The 11,575-nt window shown below is 30.5% G+C and overlaps 1 pseudogene; it reads right to left on the bottom strand.

Moving 5' to 3' along the window:
• Nucleotides 1–3,878: 3,878 nt before the first annotated feature.
• Nucleotides 3,879–4,585, bottom strand: LOC148268875 (agamous-like MADS-box protein AGL80 pseudogene; annotated as a pseudogene).
• Nucleotides 4,586–11,575: the final 6,990 nt, after the last annotated feature.

The following is an 11,575-nucleotide window of genomic DNA, read 5'->3' as shown; positions in this document are numbered from 1 at the left end:
AGGATAGATTATTCTATATATCTATTAGTTAGGTAGAACTCGAAATAAATCCAACGAAATAATTAAACAATATATTTATAATTTTAGTGTATCTTTCTATATTCATGCTTTCATATTAATAAAAATATAAATTATTTGAGATATTTCGATTAGATCGAGATTTTCTTTTGAGGAAAATATTATTCCTTAATGCCATTATCCTAAATTTTAATTTAAAGATTGGAAGAGCATGTCCATATGTATTAAATTCTATAAAAAAATCTCAATTGAAATCTAAATAAATTTGAGTAGCTAGCTAGCTTAATCTTCCTCTTAACTAGACTGAATTTCTACATATACTACATCAATAATGCTTATGTCATCACTCCATTATGTACAAAAAAAAGAAAAGAAGAGAAAAGTGCATTATGATAGGTTAAAATTACATTGAGCATGCAGGTATTTTAACAAATAGTTGTAGCCACATCAAGCAGGGGGAAGAGAGAAATTAAAGAACGAAGAGTTGTACTAGTACAAGGGATATGAAATATTAAGGAGAAGATTAATCTGAAGAAAATCATAATGCAAAGTAATCCAAATCCATGTATGCATGCAACTCGATGACTACGACTATGATGATGACAACTACGACAATTATGATGACTATAACTATTAAGACGACGATTACAATGACTAAGAAACTAACAACATATATTTATTGTGGAATTTAATTGCTTATTTAAAGTACATCTCCAACAACACTCCAAAAAATTCAAAATTAAATATCATAATACTTGATTCCTAAGGGTAGTTAAACCCACTGAACCATACCAATCTAATTTTTTAGTTGTTCTTATTCGTGAATGGCACCATCATCTCTGCCTATCCCCGTTTGCTCCATGAGTTTGCTGTTGTGCTTGTGGGTTCCTCTCGTCAACGAACCATGTCTGCAGCTGGTGCAACTTCTGCACCGGATAATCCTCCTTGATCTTAGTGGATGTCTCCCTAGGACCCTTCATCACTCCTGTGTCTGTGGCCTCCTAAGGCTGGAGTGACTTCCATAGTGTTTTAGTACTCTTTTGGATTTCTCTGAGACGTTATTCGATAAGCCAACCCAAATCATTGACATCAATGAGGTTGAGTTAGTGTAGGGGATTCCCGTTAAGACTTTGGAACATGATATGAGTGATTTCTTTCTTGCGATTGTCCTTCCACTATTTTTTCAGTTGATCGGTTGCCTCGGTTATCCTTTTGCACAAAAATCTCTCTTGATTCACCATCTTTTTACTTTGCTCCATCTCAGGCATCCTCTTAAAGTCAGCAAGCACGTGTTGGGCTCTAAGAGGGGGAGGCCAAACCTCTGGTTTTGAGTCATAGGGGCTATAAATGATTACACAGGCTTTGACATCACAAAAAGTGCTGAGTTAACTCACTTTTTTCATCAAACCCTTCTTCTTTTTTTGAACGTTGCTTTTCTTGTAGAGTCATTAAAGATATAAGCAAGCTTAACCTTCTTTCTAGTCATGGTGTTTTGTCATGTCTGGCCAAGGAGCGAGGGGGGATATATATAAAATGAGACAAACATCCAATAGTTATTAGTAAGGAATGGGCAGTGGAGCATTTTAATATTGTAGAATATATCATATAAGGTAAGATGTGGTGCATTTTAAAACTTCAAGTGAAATGTTCAAATTATCTCCAAAAATATTATGTCTTTAATAGGGGATATGGGAAAATCTTGTGATTTTACGAATATAATTCACAAAATTTAATTAGTAAAATGTTGAAAGGCTGCACTTATTTAAAATCATTCAATCATGACTGTTCCTTTTCATTACAAGTTATTGATTCACTGTAATGCATTTATATACTTACTCTCTCTTGCATTATCCCCAGCATGCATTCACATCTTACCTAAACAATTATGTGAGAAAATGAAATGTTACAATTAATATCAATATAATGAATTCTATAATCCATACATAAAACCAGCTGCAAATTTAATTTTAAACAAAGTAACTGAACTTAAGTACTGCTATATATCACTAAATTAACGTATTCACAAAAAATAAATAAATATGTTCAATACATTTTTAATAGAAAATGATTGATATTAGAAGTTAACAAATTATATAAAATGGTATATAGGTGATAATTTGGCTGATTTGTTAACTTTTTATATAAAATTGCGAGTTCACATGTTCTTCATTAATGGGAACTGATGCCATCCCTTAATGATTGGGCCAAAGGCCCAATAGTTTCAATTCTAGGATCTTTACTTCATACCAACCACCTTAATAGAAATCAATCCTCCCAAAAGTTAAATATAATTAAGCCATGATAATATTTGCAAGTGGTAATTCTCTACCTCTACAAAAATAAGAATTGAAGATTCGACTCTTATGTAACACAAAAATAAATATATAATTTATTGTACGTAAAAATTAATAAAAATAAATTTTAATAACTCTATCATATGTTAAAATTAATTATAATATAACCAAATGAACAATTAAAATTTGAATACTAGACTTTTCAAATGGATGTTGGTGTTATACACTTTGACAATAGTGTATATGTGCTTTCATTGTATTATTACATCTATCTTAATTTTTAAAAAGTACTTATATTGTGTCTTATGAATTTTTGAAGCTGTTATCTTAAAGGTTAAATACTGGTCATTATCTTTAAAAATCAATTGCAACAACGTACTACAGATCCTAAAGTAACATATTATAATATTAAAAAAAATTTAAAGTAGTAATTTATGTCACTGTAGTTAAATATGGTCTTGTTTTATATCAGTAACATTTTTTTTTAATAGTAAGAGACTTTATATCATTGATTTTTGAGTATTTATATATGTAAAAGAAATTCAAAATACTAATTGCTGAAAGTGTTTGAAATTAGCTGTCAAAAATATTTTTCTGTATTTATTATTCTATGTGAATGTATATATTTAAATATGTATATGTATATGTATATGTATATATTGTACATTTTTTCTTGCATAAAGTATTAATTAACTATTCACAGATTGTTGAGTTCAAAAATGATTTATTTAAGTTATTTTCTATATTCTGAACATAATAATTGCATCATGAAATTCTATTTATGATCGTCAGGGATTCTCCAATATATTTGAATTATTTAAAATATTGCATGTTTTGACTAAAATAAAATTTTAGAATTATATTTAAATTTCATATTAATCAAAATATTAATTGTTTTAGATATTCAGATTATATCGAAATTTTCTTTGAGAAAAATATTATTCCTCAATGCCATTATCCCAAATTTTAATTCTATGATCTGAAGAACGCATCATATTTATTAAATTCTATACAAAAGTTTTATTTGAAATCTAAACAAATTTGAGTATCTAGCTAGTTTAATCTTCCTCCTAACTAAACTGAATTTCTACATATAGTGCATCAATAATGTTTCTGTTTTCTCTTAATTGAGTATAAAAAAAAATAAGAGAAAGAAGAGAAAATGGCATTCTGATAGCATAAATTTATATTGAGCACGCGTATATTTTAACAAATAGTAATACAGCTATGTCAAGCTGGGAAAAGCGAGAAATTAAAGAATGAAGAGTAGCACTAACACAGAAAATATAAAATATTGAGGTGAAGATTGATTTAAAGAAAATCATAACACAAAGTAATTTAAGTACATGAATGTATGTGACCCGACTACTATGTCTGTGAGGATGACTGCTACAACAATTATGATGACTACAACTATTTAGGCAATTACTATGACGACTAAGAAACTAACAACATATCTCTATAGTGGAATTAATTGGTTATTTAAAGTACATCCCCAATAACATCCAAAAAAATTCAAAATTAAATATAATAATTCTCAATTTCTAAACGTAATTAAACACATTGGACCATATCAATCAGTTATTCTGGTAGTTCTGATATGTGAATGGCACCATCATCTCTACCTGTTCCTCGTTCAACCTGACATAAAGCAATTGTTGTGCTTAAGGATTCATCCCATCAACGAACTACATTTGCGACTGCTGCAACGTCTGCACCGTAGAATCCTCCTTGATTTGAGTGAAAGTCTCACCAGGACCCTTCATCACTCCTTTGTCTGTCACCTCCTGAGGCTGAGGTGACTTGCTGAGTGTTTCCATGCTCTTTTGGATTTCTTTGAGGTGTTGTTCGATGAGCAAACCCAAATCATTGAGATCAAAAAGGTTGAGTTAGTGGAGGGACTTCCCAATAAGACTTTGGAACATGATATCCCTTATCTCCTTTTCGCGATTATCGTTGTGCTGCTTCTTCAGTTGGTCAATTGCTTTAGTGACCCTCTGGCGCAGGAAGCTCTCCTGCTTCACCATCTTCTTGCTCTGCTACATCTCGAGCATCCTCTTAAAGTCAGCAAGCACATGTTGGGTTCCGAGAGGGGAAGACCAAACATTTGGTTGCAAGTCATAAGGGCTATAAATGATTGTATAGGCTTTGACATCGTAAAGAGTGCTAAGTTCACTCACTTTCTTCATCAGCCCCTTCTTCCTTTTCTTGAATGTGGCTTTTCTTGCAGAGTTGTTAATGATATAAGCAAGCTTAACCTTCTTTCTAGTCATGGTATTTTTTCATGTGTGCCTAAGGGGCAGGAGGGGGTATATATAAAACAACACAACGGTTGAGTAGCCATTAGTAAGGAATTGGGTGGGGTATTTTAATATAGAAGAATATACCATGTAAGGTAAGATGTGGTACATTCTAAAACTGCAAGTGGAATGCCCAAATTATCTCCAAATGTTATGTCTTTAATAGGGGATATGAAAAAATCTTTTGATTTAAGGTAATATAATAAAAAAAAATTAATTAGTAAATTGTTGCAAGACTGTACTTATATAAAATTATTCAATAGTGGCAATCCCTTTTAATTAAAAGCTATTGCTTCACTATAATGCATGTATCTACTTACTCTCTCCAACATTATCCCCAGCATGCATTCACACTTGAAGTCAGTTATACATGGCAACCACACTCACAAATATTATCTATTAACCATCAACTAATATGGCCATCACCTTCTAATCCAACTTAATTGTATGTCTTGATGACTTACAGTTAACGCCATTTTATTTTTTAATTCTATTTTAAAAAAATTCAAATACCATAGATATATTTTTTTTCTATATTAGAGTTCACATTACATACTAAAAATAATTTAAATTTATACTTTTAAATACAACAGATTAATATGCCATTACCTTGTAAATTAATAGGGAATTTTGTGAAATTAAAATGTTCTTTTTGAATCTGTTAATATTTGTATTTATGATAAATGTGATAAAAGTATTTGATTAAATTAGAATTATCTCTTGTTTTGTACTTTGAGTCCTTGTTGTTACTCTATCAAATCTAAATAAAAATAATAGTTTCTTTTTAATGCTAAATTTCTAAAATATATTGATTTTTACCCTCTCATGTCTTTTCTCTACTTTTACTGGTATGATCATTATATTGTTTATATGATTTTTATTCAACTAAATTGGCTTATATATTTACCAACACAAGAACAACTATCAATCGCAATATATATCTCTATATATATATATCATAACTAAGTTTTTATGGTATTAGAATACTATTTGAGTGTAATTAGTAATTATGTTTTGCATGGAAAATTTTGAAATCTTACAAATTAAAGTTTGCATGTCAAGCAAATTAACTATAAACAAGTACGGGCCAGATGTTTGTTGTCTGATCCAGTTGATATATACATGTAATTTATAAGGTAGCGATGTAAGGAATACATGCTAAGGTAGGTAAATATATATTGAGATGTTTGCATATGTGTATGGAAGGGTGAGCATCTAAATTTTTATGATGTATAGGTAAATATCAATGGAAAGAAATATATCAACAAGAAAAACACAACTTTTGATGGTCTTGTCGTATCATGTCATATAATTAATTTTTTCTTTATGAATTATATAACATATATATTGCAATTATAATGAATTATATAGCATATGTATAATTAATTTACATATTGATCAATTCAAATAAAAATTATTATAATTAAACTAATTATCTCCCTAATTATTTAACGAATCCTTTGGCATATTAACCTAGTTTCCTTAAATATAGATATGGGAATAAATTATTTCAAATTGTATACTATATATATGATTTGATGCACTAAAATATTATGTGTGTATATATTTTCTTCTATATACAATTAAAGATTTAAATAAAAGATTTTGTATCCAGCATTCAATATTCAAAAAAGTGTAATGCATATATATACCTGCATATAAAATTGCTCTCCTTTTTTACCTTCTCCCTAACTCAACTTTTAGGGAGATTCATTTTATAATTAACAATGTGCATTTGGAACTCAGCCCACAATGTGATGAACAGGCTATAGAAATCTTTATTTTTATATATATACGATTCGGTAAGAAGGAAAAGTTGAGCCCCTATTATGTGGTACCTTTTCATATCATGGAATGTGTTGGACCTGTGGCATACCACCTTGTTCTACCCCGAGAGTTTACGAATCTCCATGATGTTTTCCATGTTTCCATACTCAAAAGGTACCACCCTGACCCTTCTCACATCATTTCTCACCAAGAGATGCAGGTTCAAGCTGATATGACATATGAGGAGCTCCCCACAAAAATCCTTGATTAGACCAACAAGGTTTTGCACAACAATAGGATCCCCATAGTGAAGGCGCAGTGGCAATACCACACTCAGAAAGAGGTGACGTTGGAGTTGGAGAGTGAGATGAGAGAGAAGTTTTCAGATCTATTCATGACGAATTTAGGGGACCAAATTTTCTAAGGTGAGGGTAATATAACACCCTGAAAACCTTCGCGCTTAATTTATAATAAGAACCCCTATTTATTTGAGCCCTAAGTTTATTTAAAACCCCTTAATATTTTATATTTCTTATTTTAAGTTTTGTATTTTATTTGATTTAATAATTCTTAAAATTAATTATTTTATTTTCTCATAGGAAAAATTTTATTTTATTTATTATTTAGATAAACTTTAGGAAAAATGGAGAAAAAGGCATAAAATCCCGCATGAAAGATCCTACCTGTGCAGACTTCGCATGCCACGTGCGTGGCTAGCACTGTGGTGCTCGTCCCGTCCATGGGGGTTGTGAGGCACGGTCTGTGTGTATAACACATTGCACGTAGATGGGTGCAGCTCCCGCGTGCCTTGTGCGCGTCCGCACAGTAGGCCTATGGTATAAGCCCACACATAGTAGAAAAATTTTCACTTAAGAGACGTGTTGTCGTTGTTTGGGTTGCATGCCTCTAATTTTCACGTCGCCATCACATCGTATCATCCACCTGTTGGTCACATCCGTCAGTTGTCACATCACATCTTTCCCATTAATTTTCTCTCTCCTCACTAGATTTTGCCACTTGGCACAAATTTGACGGTTCTCATTTTTTATAAAAATGACCCTCCCTTCACCATTTTTCCATCACTTCTATTTCCATTCTTCCATCCTCTAAGAGATTTAGAGAGAGAGGGAGCTATCTAGAGGAGAGGGAAAGGAGAAGAAGAAGAAAAGGCGTAGAAAACATCGAGGTTTTAGTAAGGAATTCAATATTATTTTTAAACCTCCTAAGGATCATTTCTAGAATAAAATTAATAAAGTTTAAATTAGTGATTTCATGGTTAAGTTTTATGCCTAAATAAAGTAATTTCATGTGTTAACACATGTTCTATGATCGTGTATGAACTTGTTAATTTGCATGTGTTAAATGAAATAAATATTTATATGTGATGTAATTAAATTGTTAAAAAATGGTTAAGCATGAAATGATGTATAGACATGAGAAACATGTATTGATATTGGCATACATAATGCATAAAGTGTTTTGTTAGGCTTTTTATCGTTGAGGGAGTTTCTGTTTCTCCCCCATCTGGTCTGAAAAGACATGAGAGGATTGCTCCCTGTGGATGACAGCATACCCTCTGACAAGAGTGGTAATGCGATATGATTGTAGGGGTCACCTTGGGTGAAGTACGGTCGTAGCCATAGTTAACATGTAGGACCACTGTGGTTGGCACGGCCATGATCATAGATCGTGTAATAGTTTGGCAAGGTATAAATGTGCTGTTGGTTTAACAAGCAATAAATGTGTTGTTAGTTTAGCAAGATGCAAATTGCTATTACAAATGAAATGTATTTGTCATTCCATATAGGTAGTTAGGAGTCCGTATCCCCGTCAATAGATGGAAGTCAGAACAACTTCGCAAAGAATGACACGAAAAATAGTGCACATCATCATTTATTTGATTTTCTCTATTTTCAGCATGACATACTTGATTGATATGATATGGCCATGATATGATGTTTTCTTTAAATACAATAAATTACTTTCATAATTTAATAAAGAACCCTAACATGACTCTTGATGGTAAGAAATGGTGATACCTTTAAATTACCTTTTAAATTTTATGATGTTCTTTAAATACTGTTTTCTTACTGAGCATATGAAACTCACCCTTTCCATGCCTCCCTCCATATGAGGAAGATAGAGAGGAACCGATCGCTGACCTACTCCTTGAAGTTTGAGAATCCCGTGGATCCATAAACTTTTATAAGTGCATGACTTGTCTCGCACTCTGATGAGTCCTTTTACATAATGATAGAAGTGACCCTTTTCGTATTTTGATATTTTGTATTTTTTCGCCACTTCTGGCCTCAGTTATATATATAATTGGGAACTCATATATTTTGTAAGGGATCTGTAATAAATTGCTTCGCTGAATATACTTAACTATTACGCACTTATAATCTATTTCTGTATTTGGCACTCTTATGCCTTAAATAACATTTGAGATGTCACAAAAGGTATCTCACTTTTCAGAAAAATATTACTTTTAAAATATAGAATTGAAATTTAGGATTTAGATTTTATAGTAACAATTCATGCATTTCATTAATTAGATGACACGACCTCTTAAAGATAATCTACAAAAATACACAATTTGAATCTAAAATCTCTTATAAAGAGAAGAAATACCAATCATATTGCTAAGAAAAGATTAGTATGATTCAATTTTAAAATGGTATAATAAAAGTAATATATATGAATGCTTTTTATTGATTTTTGTAATAGCTGCAAAATTCTTAAAGAAATCAAACATATATTTCCTACAATTTTAATGCAGTAAAAATATTAAAGTGTTATCTCTCTTCCAATAAAAAAATGATACTAGCCTGGCACTAATATATATGTCTTCTCCTTGACACTCTATAATAGCCTTTAAGATAATTATTTTTTGACAAAATGAAATAAAATTTAACAATAGCAATTAACCATTACAAACACAAAAAAGAACCATTAAACAATACATATGATAACCACAATATAGATTGAGAAGAAAAAGAAAAAGGTGCAACCATTTCCCAAAAACAATTAGAATGAAACAATTCATCATCCATTACTGATTCCAACCTTCAAGATAATTATGATATTCTACAAATTGTATACTGGTATACATATAAAAAACTAAAACCAGTTAAAGATTATATACATGACGGGCAAATTTGCAAGTGCACAAAATCGTTCAAATAATAAAGTACTAAGCAGAGTATCATCCTACAAGGATTATATATCAAGTGCCAGAATTATAGAAATCCTATTATTATCTAGAAATCAAAATTTAATAATAATTTAATCAAAGCAAAATAATTAAATTAATGAAAACTATTGATGTAAACCCATCAGAGTAATTGATTTCACCTTAATCTTAGGTATCCGAGTTTTTATTTCATAGTCAATTTAATCTAGTCTGTAATGATCGAACAAACCTAATGTATTGTTTCCCTCCCAATATTTGCTAGGTTTATTAATTAACAACTACTAATATTTTATAACAATTATTAATTTGATTCTATTAAATATGTGATAATTCAATTTCTCCATGTTAACTCGAATATATAACTCCCGTTCAAATTACAATTAACGATTAACAATATCGATCTAATTAATAAAATTTCATTCCTGCTACTCTGAAACCACCAATAACAAATTAAGTCGTGAGTTGGCCAAATCTCATGTCCAAATTAATTTTAATATTTGTAAATTGCAACTAGAAGGAAGCTAAAATTAAATTTCAAGTGTACTTTCGATTCATGCTACATCAATCACTCGAATGAAGGAGATTTAACCAGACATTGTAGATTGAGCAATAGAACTTATAATTAAAAAAATATAATAATGTAATAATAAAAAACAAATTTCCAAAAAATTTCAAACACGAGTTTGTTAAAAAATCATGAAAAATTTCATCCCAAAAATCTATAATTTGAAAGCAAAAATAAAAATAAAAGTAAATTACTTGATTAATTTTTCTCAACTTTTCCTCCACTGCTCAGCTCAAAGCCCACTTTTGTTTTCTGTTTTGGCTTCTTCTCCACCAGATTTGGGTTCACGTCGGCTCCCCACCATATATGGGTTTACCTTTGCTCCTCTTTTAATGTTACAAATCTGATTCCTTTTGTAGGTGGTAGAAAGAGAGGAGATAGGGTTTTGCATGCCTCCTTTTTTCACTTTTAACTACCACCTTTTTTCCTTTTTAAAGCTCCTCATTTTTCCTCTTCAAAGATGCTTCCTTTTCCCTTTTCAAAGCTACTTCATTTTTCCTCTTCAGAGCTGTTCATTCTTCATGTTCAGAATTGCTCCCTTTTTCCTTTTCGGAGTTGCTTCCTTTTTATTCTTCAGAACTACTTCATTTTTTCTCTTTTCTTCTCTTTTCAGTCTTTTTCTCTATTTTCTTCATGACACCTACATCGAGAATTTTTTTCATTAAATGACTTTAACTTAAAATTAATTCAAAAATTATTCTAAATTTAAGTAAAAAGGGTATAAAAATATAATAGAAATCGAACACATCAATATACATCTGTGTATACATATAAAATAATATTATTTTACTTGCCACCTAAGCAATCACAATAATATAACATATTTAGTACACTATACAAGATATTGTCTAAACTAGTTGAAGGAGCAAGTAGACAGTGTGCACATGTAGTTCTCATTAGCACTCTAAATTGGTAGTATATGTGTGAATGTAATTTTTTTATTCTTCACAATATAGGGAGCAAAGATAGATTATCTACATATCTATTAATTAGTTAGAAGCTGATTTATGACTTAATTTAATGTATTTTGCCAGATACATGTATAATATTCATATTAATCAAAATATTAATTGTTTTAGATGTTATGATTGTACCAAGACTTTCTTTGAGGAAAAGATTACATGTTAATGCCACTATCCCAAATTTTAGTTCCAGGATCCAAACATCGTATCCATATCTATTAAATTTTATACAACAATCCCATTTTAAATCTAAAAAATTTGAAGGAGCTAGCTAACTTCATCTTCATCCTAACTAGATTGAATTTTTACATATACTACATCAATAATGCTTTTATCCTTGCTACATTATGTATAAATAAAAAGAAAAGAAAAGAAATGTGATGTTTTGATGCCAAGCAGGGCACCAACGTCCAAATGAGTAGACATAAAATAGATATTTATATTGCAGCAGAACTATACATCCCATAAAAAATTTA

This window comes from Carica papaya, chromosome 2, assembly GCF_054855325.1.
Source record: "Carica papaya isolate Zhongbai chromosome 2, ASM5485532v1, whole genome shotgun sequence".
NCBI lineage: Eukaryota > Viridiplantae > Streptophyta > Magnoliopsida > Brassicales > Caricaceae > Carica > Carica papaya.
The sequence above is the reverse complement of the archived record's forward strand: the minus strand, read 5'-3'. Positions and strand labels throughout refer to the sequence as shown.